This window comes from Zalophus californianus, chromosome 17 (genome assembly GCF_009762305.2).
Source record: "Zalophus californianus isolate mZalCal1 chromosome 17, mZalCal1.pri.v2, whole genome shotgun sequence".
Classification (NCBI taxonomy): domain Eukaryota; kingdom Metazoa; phylum Chordata; class Mammalia; order Carnivora; family Otariidae; genus Zalophus; species Zalophus californianus.
The window spans coordinates 48605644-48619008 of record NC_045611.1 but is presented as its reverse complement, the minus strand read 5'-3'; the positions used below and the strand labels follow the sequence as shown (position 1 = coordinate 48619008).

The 13365-nt window shown below is 52.0% G+C and overlaps 1 pseudogene; it reads left to right on the top strand.

Moving 5' to 3' along the window:
* Positions 1 to 2890: 2890 nt before the first annotated feature.
* On the top strand, positions 2891 to 12774 carry LOC113936557 (annotated as a pseudogene).
* Positions 12775 to 13365: the final 591 nt, after the last annotated feature.

Here is a 13365-nt window from a genome sequence, read left to right as displayed (position 1 = left end):
CGCCCGCTTCAAAGACTCCTGCCCACAAGTTCCTGGCAGGTGTACTTGTAATCGCCCAGAGTTGGAAACAACATAAATGTCCATAAATGACAAATTAAAAAAAAAACTTTCTGCATCCTTCCAATGTAATACAACTAGGGGATAAAAAAGAAAAAAACTGTGGAGACTTGCAATAACAAGGAGCAATGAGTTATTTTTGAAAACCATGCTGAGTAAAGATGTTGACCGCGGTCTCAAATCGTACTGTATGATTCAAATTTTCAAAATTCTAAAAAATGCACACTAATCTATAACAGCAGAAGCAAATGTAAGGTTTCATGGGAACATGGGGAAGGAGGGTCAGAGGGGGTGGAATGAAAAAAATAAAAAGGACATGAGATTTTTGAGAGGAAGGGACATATTCAGTATCTTCACCTAGGAATAACTTCTCTGCATGCCCGTGGCAAAACATATTAAATTCCATACTTTCAATATGTTGAAATTCTTTTTTATTTATTTTTTATTTTTTTAAAGATTTTATTTATTTATTTATTTGAGAGAGAGAGAATGAGAGAGAGAGAGCACGAGAGGGAAGAAGGTCAGAGGGAGAAGCAGACTCCCTGCTGAGCAGGGAGCCCAATGCCGGACTCGATCCCAGGACTCCAGGATCATGACCTGAGCGGAAGGCAGTCGCTTAACCAACTGAGCCACCCAGGCGCCCAATATGTTGAAATTCTTATATGTCAACTATAATTCAATAAAATGGTTAAAAATTATACGTCTATAATGTACAAAGTTAAAAAAAATAAAAAACTGGATGGGGGACTTTTTTGCCCGCATTTCCTGCACAGTCCACCAGAGAGCGGCCGAGCGCTCTACACATGGGCGTCTTCCTCAGCACCCACAGCCCAGCAGGGTCTGACCCTCCCCGGCCTCACCCCGTCACAGTCCTCCTGGCTCTCCAGGATCCCCACACTGGACCCCGTCAGCTCCTCCGGCCAGCTGGGTGTCTGCCCGCTGAGACTGGTCCCTCCAAGGGCAGCTCATCCCTTCACACCCTCTGTCCTAAGAGGGGCGAAGGTCCACTCACACTTCCGGCCTCAGTGATAAGGTGACTTTCCCAGGAGGACTCCATGTGACCCCCCATCAGCTAAGATCCCCTGACATGCTCCAGACGCACCAGACACTTTCCCTTCTTGGCCGTTTTCTAGATTATAATGACTCCTCAGTGCCATGATTTCCTGACTGCCCGTGGCCCTGTTCCAAGGGAAACCCCACGAGTCCAGGGCCCACATCTGTCCTGTTCTCGGTGGAGTTCCCAGGACCCAGCCCAGGGCCTGACACGTCACAGAAGTCCAGTAAATACTCGTTAAATGCATGAGGCAAACCACTCACATCCTCTGGAGCCTGGTCAGCATCCCTGGTGCAGCCCCGAGAATAGCCTCCAGGGGGCGACATAGGGACACGCAGACAATACACAGGCTATTAAACCCTGAAGCTGGCTTTGGCTAAGGAGGTGGAGAAGGAGCCTGGTTTCCATCCCTTCTCCAACAGAACCTTCTGGGTCCTCCCACGTGCCAGTTCTGTCTTGCCCGCTCCTTCTAGGGCCCTAGGAGCACCCTGATCTGTCAGGGGTCCCTGCACAACTCCCCATTCCCTGCCGGGCACCACCCATGGGGGAGGCAGGGTGACCACAAGAAAGTCCCCCAGGCAGAAGACACAGGCTGCCCAGGACGCTCAGGGGCACATGGACAGTCTCTGCGCCACAGTTCAGCCAACAGACCCTGAGGGAGGGTCTCCTCAAAACCTTCCAAGGAGCCCCAGCCATCTGATCTTCCCAGGACACGCAGGAAACCCCCTTCCCACCTGGGAACTGAGCTCCTGAGACACCTGGCCCTGGGTCTCTGTCCCTGGAAGCAGAGGCCGGGCTGGGGACACCCAGGGATGGGCCGTGGGTCCCTCACCAGTCATCACCCGGCCTGCCCCTTTCTCACCCCCAAGGTCATCTCTGGGACCTTGCTGCCCGGTGTCAGTCCAACCTCCCCAGAGCTGTGAGAACCCCGGGGAGACAGGTGCCCAGCTGGGATTCTCTGTTACAACAGAAATAATCCCCTGGGTTTGGGGACCTGGGGCTCTGTGTGTGGTGCCCACAGACTCAAGGCCAGGACACAGCGGAGGCCAACTTGGAGTAGGGAGAAGGGCCATCCTCTAAGGGAACCGGGTCCCCCTCAGCCTTGCTATTCAGAAGTGTGCTCTCCGGGGCCAGGACGATCAGCATCACCTGGGAGCTCGTTAGAGGCAGACTCTGGGGTCCACACCACACCTGCTGAGTCAGAATCTGCATTTTCACAGCCTCTGCAGACCCTCCGTGGGCTCAGGAGAGGGAGAGGCGGCCCCACCCCCACATCATGGGCTCTCAGCCTGCCTGGGCATCTGCTGACGCAGCATTTCTGGGTGTCCCCTGGGCATCCACAGTCTTGATAAAGCTCCACAGGTGATTCCAGCGCACAGTGGGGGTGACATCCCTGTGACAAGAGTTCCTGAGGCAGCCCCCAGACTCCTGCTATGAAGGGAAAGCCACACAGGGAGGGAGAGAGGGCTGTGGGGCCGCTGACCCTGCCCCTTGACCCCGAGCGGTGGGGGTCACCGGACCCCAACGCCACAGGCTTGTGTTTGTCCAAACAAGGGCGTGTGCGCGCTCTCGCATATGCTGGGAAATCGCAGCTGAAGACGGAGAGGCCTCAGCAGTTCCCAGGGAACCGCAATGTAGACAGAGATGGAAAGGGGAAGAAGGGGACAAGGGAGTCAGGAGGGAGGGGCCCTGGCAGAGACCCCGCCCCCGGCCCACGTGACCCCGCCCAGCGCTCCTGCCCCCAGAGGCCGCTAGCCTCAGACCGGACAGGACGGCAGTGCTCCGGAGCGTTTCTGGAGCAGAAGCTCTTCCCCCAGAGGGAGGGACGGACCGGGCAGCAGGCACCATGGAGCCCCCCTCGGCCCCTCCCCGACGAGGACGCGTCCCCTGGCAGGAGCTCCTGCTGGCAGGTGAGAGGGATGATCCCCTGCGAGGGGGCGGGAGGATGGGAGAGATAGGCTGGCTGGGGTCTCCCGGGGAGGACAGGGCTCTGAGAGGAGACAGGGAAGCAGGGCAGGACCGGGGAGCCGGCTCAGCAACGGGAAAATCTCATGATCTGGAAGTGGGGAGCCAAGGGCCGTTTCCCAAGTTACTCATCACTGAGGACTGAATTCTGAAACTGATGATAATAACATCAACCAGGGACCCAAAACCCTGCCGCTTCCCACCAACCTGAATTCATGACAGACAATTGCCAGATTTGGAGAGCCCTGAGGCCACATTCATTCATCCCCGGGGATTTGCAGCCTGCCCCACCCCTGGGGTACAGCACAGATCAGACGAGTCCCTGCCCTCCCCCCGAGCTCACTTCTATGGGGAGGAAGACAGACACGCAGAGACGTCTAGAACGTGATGTCAGGTACTGACAAGCACCAGGAAGGGAACAGAGCAGGGAAAGGTCAGATCATGAAGACAGAGGGTCTTTACAGGAGGTGGGGAGAGCAGGCCTCTCCCCAGGACCCCCTGAGTGGGATCAGGTATCCGAGGGCAGGGAGGGAGTGAGCGACAGACATGTGAGGAACAGTGTTTGAAACAGAGGCAATTAAGTTCAGAGGCGCTGAAGTAGTGTGATCATGCCGCTGACCTTGACCAGCAAGGAGACACACACACACACACACACACACACACACACACACACACACACACACACACACCCGTGCACACTCAGACACACACCCCGAGGCTGGGGAATTAGGACCTGCTCTGTCTCCAGGGCCCCAGCTTTCCCTCCAACGCATAGGTCCAAATACTGATCTGTCTCCTCCCTTCCCTCCTAGTCTCACTCTTAACCTTCTGGAACCCCCCCACCACTGCCCAAGTCACTGTGGAATCGGTGCCGCCCAGTGTTGCCGAAGGGAAGAATGTTCTTCTGAGTGTCCACAATCTGCCTGGGGATTCTCTAGGCTATGGCTGGTTCCGAGGGCCAACTGCAGAGCCCAGACTTCAAATCGTATCATATGTAGTAGACACACAAAATACTATGGCAGGGCCTGCACACAGCGGCAGAGAGACAATATACCCCAACGGATCCCTGCTGTTCCAGAACATTACCCTGAACGACACAGGATACTACACCGTACAAATCACAAAGAGAAATGTTCAAGTTGAACAAGTAACAGGACAGCGGCGCATATCCCGTGAGTAATTCCTCTCTCCCCTCTGGTGTTGGGTGGGGTGAATTCTACTTCACACAACAGGGTTCACAGGCCGGGGCTGGGCCTCCATCCCCCTCTCTGCATCATGTTTTGTTGGGGGGAGGGAGGGTTCAAGCATTTAGTGCAGGGCACACACAGTGGAGACAACTTCATTAGATTAGAATTCCTTTCCCAGAATCCAGATTCAGGGATCTGGAGCTCTGCACGCCCCAGGCAGGACAAGTCCTGAGATCCCCACCGGTGCTCAGCCCAGAAAGCCCCTGCCAGACCCCTGTGTTGGTGCTGCTGATTCTAACGACGCTGGGGGTCTGTGCCAGGATGGGGTTAGGGCTCCTGGGCAGAGCTGACTGGGGGCAACTCAGTTGCTTTTGTTAGGAGGGAAGGAGTGAACGGTGTGAGTGTCTCTCCCGCTGGAGGGCAGGGACCCTGATGGCCAGATCTGCTAGGATCCTGCACCTAGGACACCTCTCTGAAGAGATAATGCATCATTCATTCCCTCACCACCCCTGCTTCCTGCTCATCCCCTCGCTCTCTGCTTGGTCACTGGACTCGGCTCTGCCATGGATGGGGTCACTGCCTCATGTCACTCATTATCAAACAGCTGGACAGAGCTGCCATCCAGGCCCTGGGACCTGAGTACTGGACTGACCTCCGGGCTGTTCCTGCTGTCTCCGGGTGTCATTTCTGCTCAGACCCCCATCCCCAGGCTGGGCTGGCAGGTCAGTGCCAAGCCAGGAGAGGCCCGGGGCTGTCTCTGACTCTGTCCTGTGTCCTCCAGGACCAAATGCTGCTCTGTAATTGACCCTGGAGACAGCCTGTGTTGTAAGCACACAGAGCAGGGGCTTTACTTTCTCCTAGCGCTCAGATCCTCATGCATTCGTCCTGAGCTACACACACCTGCCTAATCTTTGAAGGCTTCAGTTTGGCTGAGAGGTGAGAGATGCCAACTCTGATTCAAGATGCTTGTGGAACGGGGCCCCTGGGGCGCTGAATCGGTTAAGTGTCTGCCTTCAAATCAGATCCCAGGGTCCTGGGATCGAGGGATCGAGCCCAAGCCCAAGATGTGGCTCCCTACGAAGCAGGGAGTCTCCTTCTCCCTCTCCCTCTGCTCCTCCCCCTGCTTCTGTGTGTGCGTGCTCTCTCTCTCTCTCTCTCTTTCTTAAATAAATAAATAAATAAATAAAATCTTTTTTAATAAATAGATGCCTTTGGAGAAATTTCACGTACCAACCACCCAGGGCAATGTTCTCTCTGTTGTCTGCACAGCGGAGTTACCCAAACTCAGCATCGCAAGCAACAACTCCAACCCCGTGGAGAATGTGGATTCTGTTGTAATAATGTGTGGACCTCAGACTCAGACATAAGGTACCTGTGGTCAGTAAACAATGAGAGCCTCCCGGCCAGCGCCAGCCTGGAGCTTTCCCTGGACAACAGGACTCTCGCTATACATGGTGTCACAAGAAATGACGCAGGAACCTATGAGTGTGAAACTCGGAACCCAGGGAGTACTGGTTGTAGTGACCCATTCACCCTGAATGTTCTCTGTGAGTAACTTCCCTTCCTACCTGACCCAGGCGGCCAGCCCAAATCCACATGCCGGGGGCCAGGCCCATCCAACCTTCTGGGGTCCGAGTCCATGACTCTCAGCTGGACCCCCAGGCTGGCCATTGCTTCTTGTCCCAGGCAAACCTGGGCAGACCCAGCCTAAGCCAGGACTGGGAGGGGACGGGCTGTTCCTCCCTGAGAGGGTCACCAGCCTGTGAGGGGAAACAGGTGAATGTCTCAGACCCAGGCTCAGTGAACGCATGGGGCTTCTGGTTGGGACTTTTTAAAATGAGCTTGGGACCCAGCTCAGAGGGACACTGTGGCCCTAATACACACCAGGAGCTTCAGTTACCCTCAGATTACATCACCTGTGGCTTTATTCTGTTTGCTCCAGATGGCCCGGACGCCCCCACCATTTCCCCCTCAGACTCCTGTTACCATCCAGGGGCCAACCTCAGTCTCTCCTGCCACGCAGCCTCTAACCCACCTGCGTGATATTCCTGGCTTATCAATGGGAGGCCCCAGTCATCCACACAGGAGCTCTTTATCCCCAACATCACTGCAAATGATAGTGGATCCTATGCCTGCCTCGCCTATAACTCTGGCACTCGCCTCAATAAGACCACAGTCCAGACTATCATAGTCTCTGGTAAGTGGATCCCTGGAGCATCTGCATGGATCGCTGTGATGAAGGTCTGTCTGGCTTTCAGAAAAGAGCCTAGAAGAAGTTATTTCCCAGTAGCAAATCCTAAATCTGTCCCTGAACTCTCCCCTTACATGTCTGCAGTCACTTCCTCCCTTGCTCTCTGATTGTATGGTAGACCTTGGGTCCAGCCTAGAATGTGGGGAGAGGGCTTCTCAGCTCCAGAAAGCCCCATGCATAAAATGGGGCTTTGCAAGTAGGGAAGAAGGATCCTCAGGGTCAAGTTGCTTTTTGTTGTTGTTGAATTGCAGAAGTCCTTTATATAATCCAGATATTAATCTCTAACCAGATATGGTTTGCAAATGTTTCCTTCCAATCCATGGGTTGCTCTCACATTTTCTTTGTTAGTGAACTTTAATTGACACACAATGTGACATAGTTTCAGGTGTACAACATAGTGATTGGATAACTCTGTATGTTATGCTCTACTCAACACAATGTAGCTCTCATCTGACCCCCTGCAGCCCCATTAAAATACCATTGACTATATTTCCTATGTTGTACATTTCGTCCATATATCCTGTGAATTCCATAACTGGTACTACCACTCTCCAGATTCTGTCTTTTGATGCACAGAAATTTTCCATTTTGATGTAATCCAATTCATCTATTTTTTTTTATTGTCTTTGCTTTGGGTGTCATATCTAAGAAATCATTGGGAAATCCAGTTTCAATAAGTTTTTGCATTATGTTTGTTTGTAGACTTTTCCTATTTGATTCTTATGTTTAGATGTTTGACCTATTTAAGTTAATTTTTGTACATGATGTGAGATCGAGTCCAACTTCATTCATTTGCATGGCTAGCCAGTGTTCCCAACACCATTGGTTGAATAGATATTTTTCTCCATTTAATGGTCATGACAACTTTCTTGAAAGTCACTGGACCACATATGACAAGGTTTGTTGCTGGAGTGCCTATTCTATTCCATTGATCTCTATGTCTGTCTTTATACCAGACCCCATTATTATCAGTTACTGTAGCTCTGCAGTCAGGAAGTAGGAGTCCTCCAACTTTGTTCTTTTTCAAAATAAGTTTGGCTATTTGAGGCCTCTGAATTTCTGTGTGAATTTTTGGAAGTTCTTCTTTCTGCAAAGCATTTCGTTAAGTATTTGATAGGGAGGTACCTGGCTGGCTTAGCTGGTGGAGCATGTGACTCCTGATCTTGGGGTTGTAGGTTTGTGCCCCACATTGGGTGTAGAGAGTACTTAAAAATGAAATCTTAAAAAAAGGAACTTGGTAGGAATTACACTGAATTTGTGGATCTCTTTAGATAACACTGTCATCTTAACAAGACTAAGTTTTATCACCATGAACATGGGATGTCTTTCCATTTATTTGTGTCCTCTGTAATTTATTACAGCAATGTTTTATAGATTTCCATGTACAGTCTATCAATCATTACAGTGATTGATTAGTAACTTAATTACTAATTAAGTTAATTCCTAAGTATTTGATTCTTTTTTCTGAAGTATTTTATTCTATTTAATGTTATTGCAAATAGAATGGTTTTCCTATTTCTTTTTTGGGTTTTTCATTGTTAGTGTTAGCAACACAGTGATTTTTGTATGTTGATTTTCTATCCAGCAAATTTGTTGAAGTTGTTTATTAGTTCAGTGGTTTTTAGTGGGCTCTTTAGGGTTTTGTATATAAAATTTCATGTCATGGGGCGCCTGGGTGGCTCAGTCATTAAGCGTCTGCCTTCGGCTCAGGTCATGATCCCGGAGTCCTGGGATCGAGCCCCGCATTAGGCTCCCTGCTCTGCGGGAGGCCTGCTTCTCCCTCTCCCACTGCCCCTGCTCATGTTTCCTCTCTCACTGTCTCTCTCTGTCAAATAAATAAATAAATAATCTTTAAAAAAATTTCATGTCATGTGCAAACAGATATAATGTACTTATTTTTTTACAATTTGATTGCCCTGTGTTTTTTTTCCTCCTAATTATTTTTGCCTGGACTGCTGTACTCTGTTGAATACGGGTGGTGAAAGTGGTATGTGTATCTTCTACCTGATCTTAGAGGAAAGACTGGAGTGTGATGCTAGCTATGGGCTTTTCATGAAAGGCCTTTATTATGTTGCAGTAGTTTCCTTCTATTTGTAAGGGTGCCAATATTCTGTACACAGTAACCACCACTCTACAGAAGTTTTTCACCAGGAGAGTCAAGCCACAGATCTGTAAGTAAAAGTCTTCTTCACAGTGAGAAAACCTGTAGATTGAAAACTCTTTGATTCCTAAGGTTGTGAAGACGGTGCAGGTGGCTCTCATTCCCTAGTAAATCATAACAGTATAAATGCCTTCCCTACTTTACATGAAGGTGCCTTGGACACAGAGATGGAAGGGCTGCGAGTCTTCATCCTCCAAAATACACGGAAAGGTATAAAGGAATGAGGCCTGATCTTTTAAAGTCACAGAAGTTCAAGAAAATCACACCGAAGTCCATGGGAAAAAATTCCTCATGATAATGAGGTTGCTGGACACATGGGCTAAGATGGTCCTGGTGCTGATGCTACAGTGATGTCCAGGCAGAGCAGACCCAGGACTGAGGGTCAGAGGGGTAGGAACAGCGCTCTCCTTACAGATCATCACCTGAACAAAGACACTCATCCTTCTGCAGACAGCAGGGCCATCCTCTGGGGCACCTTTACAGAGCTTGCTTGGGCCTTCAGAGTGGCTGAGATCGTAGAGGAAGGAGCGTAGCCCCAGGGCCCAGGCCCACTCTCATTCCATCACCACCTGTGTTTCTCCACAGAGCCCGTGGCCCAGCCCTCTGTCCCTGCCAGCAACACCACAGTCACAGACAATAAGGACTCTGTGGTCCTGACCTGCTCCACAAATAACACTGGGGTCTCCATCCACTGGTTCTTCAATGGCCAGAGTCTAAAACTCATGGACAGAATGCAGCTGTCCCAGGACAACAGCACCCTCACCATATGCCCTGTCAGGAGGGAGGATGCTGGGAATTACCAGTGTGAGGTCTCCAACCGAAGCAATTCCAACAAAAGTGACCCCATCAGGCTGGATGTGAGCTGTGAGTGACCCTGGACCTCTCCCCCTTCCTCCCTGTATATTTTACTGACAGGGGTATAAAATGGATGTGGGCCTGGAGGAGGTGTGAGCTTCCTTCAGAGCCTCTAAGGAAATTTGGATAAAATACCTGGGAATTAGGTATATCTTGTTAGCATCTTGGTTGTAATATGTACCAGCCATTGGACCTCAGGCAAGATGCTCATCCTCCTGAGCCTGTTTCCTAATCTAGAAAACTGTAAAGAACAGCTAGTTCTCAGGGCTGTTGTGAGGGTTGTTAATATGAGTTCATGAGATGAAATCCTGAGCCAGCATCATACACAGATTCGGGGCTCAGTCAAATATAGCAGCTATTGTCCTTTTGTTACTAACGTTTTTGTTACTAGCTGTAACGTCTCAGGGAATTGAGATTAAGATTTGTCTTATCACCTTCCAGCTCTGTGACATTCACTGATTTACTGAAGCCCTTTACATGCTCAGATACTCATTTTGCACAGTGGGGGTGACACCCAGCCCCCTCATGGACAGCGAAGCAGCAGATGAGATAATCCTAAATTATTTCCCACATGCCTGGCACAGAGCCGACCTCAAAAGCAGTCACCTAATATTCTCTTTAATCAGTGAAGAGTGGACTGTTAAGGACCTCCTTCTAATACCACCGATGATGATGGAACAGAAGACAAGAGGAAGAGGCATAATGTGAGAGCAAAATGAACAGGATGCCAGGGCTGGCCCCAGGGGTGGGGATAAAATGTGCAGATTGGAGTAAGTCCAGGGTTTCACTGAGGAACAGAATGACGCAAGGGTCCAGGGGGTGGGGACACTGTGGTGACCACACACACACCAGGCAGACCTCAGTGGCCTTTCCTTCCTCCCTAACCAGGCCCTTCCCCCGCGGCCTCTCCTGGTTTCCCCAGATTTGACTTGAGACTCCTACCCCTTCCTTTTTCTTCTTATTTCAGATGGAAGAAGCACCACAGGTCTCCCTGTGGGGTCCATCATTGGCATTGCAGTCGGGGTCCTGGTCAGACTGGCACTGTCGGCCGCCCTGGGGTGTCTCCTGCTCCACACAAGGACTGGAAGGTACGATGGCATTTCCCACAAGCTGATCCTGTCCCCCAGCTGAGCCCTGGCCAGGAGCGGACCCCACCCTGACCTAGGATTCTGGGCTGGCTCTTCCAGGCACCCAACTGCCCCCTCGATTTTCCCTCTCATTCCCTCTGGCTCCTTCCTCACCAGCTGCTGCCTGGGGTGCTTCCTTCACATATTCCTCAGTTATAAATTAGGGGCAACTAGGGAACAGCCCCTTAGGGTTGTCCTGGTTCAATTGGCAAACCTGCAGTGGTGCTTCCAGGACTAAGTGCTCAATAAACAGCACTTCCCGTGTTTTATTTATGTCCACACTCCCTGTGAGGGGGAGTTGCAGCCTCAGGATCTGAGGCTGGTCCTGGTCAAGGTCACACAATGGAGAGTAGAAGATCTTGACAGGCCAGGTGGGGTCATCCCCCAAATGGCAGATGTGGGAACCATAGCCCCTGTTGTGTGAGAGCAGAGAACCTGGGCTCAGCCAGGGGGAGGTCCTGGGATGCCCTTTATGCCTCTTGTCCAGGCAGATGGAGATAAAAGATGGTCCACTATCACATTTCAACATCTCCTGGCCTGAGGGGGCAAGGGTGTGACCACAGCAGGGGCACCACATTCAGGGATCCAGCTTACTTACCTGGGGCTCCCCAACTGTCCTTCAAATGCAGCTGCAGACTTGACCCTTCTACTAGGTCAAACCTTCATGTTTGATTCCTTTTCTGGGTCCTCCATCCCTTTCAGGACACTTTCTCCTAGATGCCCATCAGCCTACGGGTCTTCACCTCTGGGATCCAAAGACCTTTCCTAATCCCCTCTCCTGGGCCCTCCCTCTCCTAAACAGCACTAGTGGAGAGAGGGGGTCTGTAACCCCTGCCTGGAATGAGGATCCTCCTTGTGCCCTGCTCTGACACCAACGCTGTGACCTCTCCCTGCACCCCTCACATGGAAGCCTGATCTCTCCTAGGGCCAGTGGCTGCCGTGATCTCAGAGAGCTCTGGCGCCCAGCATCCACCCCCCGTGAGTACATCATCAGCGCGGGTGGGACCCGGAGCCCCGGAGTCCTGCCCACATTGTCCATCCTGCCAGTCACTCCCCAGGGCCTCTGACCCTTTGTCTGGGTCTCCTGCACAGGGGACCTCAGCTGGCCATACTCCCTGACTTGCAGAATCCAGATCATAGGTCAGCACCTTACCCCCATTGGGCCCTAACATGGCCAGTGGGTCTCTCCCTGGGAGGTGCTCCTGCTTCCCTGTTCTCTGAGAGCTGAGGACCTGTCCCCTCCTGGAGGGTGGCCCCAAGCGTCTTCACAGCCCTGGTGCTAACTCCTGTCTCTGTCCCCAGGCCATGGTCCAGCCAGCAGCTCCGCATCCCCAGTAAGCCCGCCCCCTGCACCACTCATTCCACTGGGGTCCCGGCTGTGCAGGCTCAAGGCGGGCAACCAGCCAGTTCAGCAGCACAGAGCAGACCCTGCTTCCCTCAGAGTAGCCAGGACAAGGCAAGCCCTGTTCTGGCCAGGAGTGGACCCTCTTCAGGGGCAGGACCATCCCCCAGCATGTCCTGAGTTGTCCCTGCTCTCCTGAGCTGGCCAAAGGAGAACCCTGGAGTCCAGCCAGGGGCAGGGTGGGCACTGGGAGCACCAGCCAGGGGTCCTGGGCAGTGGTTGGGGACTGGGGTATGGGTCAACAGGCTTGGAGAAGGCTGCTCCAGAGGTAGATCTGGTCACTTCTGTGGAGAAATGACCCTCCCTCTCTGACTACCAACACCCATTCTCTCCTATTTAGGACTCCCTGCCCAGCCCCACCACAGCCGTTCCTATCTACCAGGTGAGTGTGGGCAATGACTGCTCTGGTCCCCGAAGCCCAAGGGGGCCGAAGATCTGCGCCCATCCTGCCCCTGGCTGTGTTTTCAGGTTCAGGAAACAAGAGAGTAAGAGGGACAGGGCATTGTGGGAGGAAGGAGGGGCCGGGGGCAGACCCCTGCCACACAGCCAAGCTCCCAGAGAGTAGCCCAGGTGGGCCTAGAACCTGAAAGTCACCCAGATATGTTCTAAGAAGGTGACAGGGGCTCAGAGGCCTCTTCTTCTTTTACAGAAATTATGACACCCCGACACAAACATTTACTGCCAGATCGACCACAAAGCAGAAATGGCTTCTTAGTTTCCCCTGGGAACTGCTCCTTCCAGGGCCCTCCTGAGACCCCAGACTCTAGGTGGAGTCAGGAGCTGCAGCCTGAGCCAGAGAACCCCTCTAAGCCCTGAAGATATTCAGGGACATGGACCCAGGGTCGGGTCCCTCCTGATTTCTGGAGACCCCTACAGGCTGCCCTGAACCCAGGACAAGGCCCCCGTTTCCCATGAAGTGGGGGTTCCCAGGAAAAGTGTCCTGACCCCTGACCTACCAGGGATGATCTGAGAGGATCTGAATAAAAAGGACTCATCCCCTCCTTGGCCCTTTCTTTGTGAATGGTCAGTTCTTTTAGCAGAAATTCCCCCAGGGGCACCTGGCTGGCTCAGTAGAGCATGCTACTCTTTTTTTTTTTAAGATTTTATTTATTTACTTGAGAGAGTGAGAGAGAGAGAGTATGAGCGGGGAAGTGGGGCAAAGGGAGAGGGAGAAGCAGACTCCCCACTGAGCAGGGACCCAGATATGCAGCTACATACCAGGACCCAGGGATCATGTCCTGAGCCTAAGGTAGATGCTTAACCAACTGAGCCACCCAGGCACCCCGAGCATGCAACTCTTGATCTT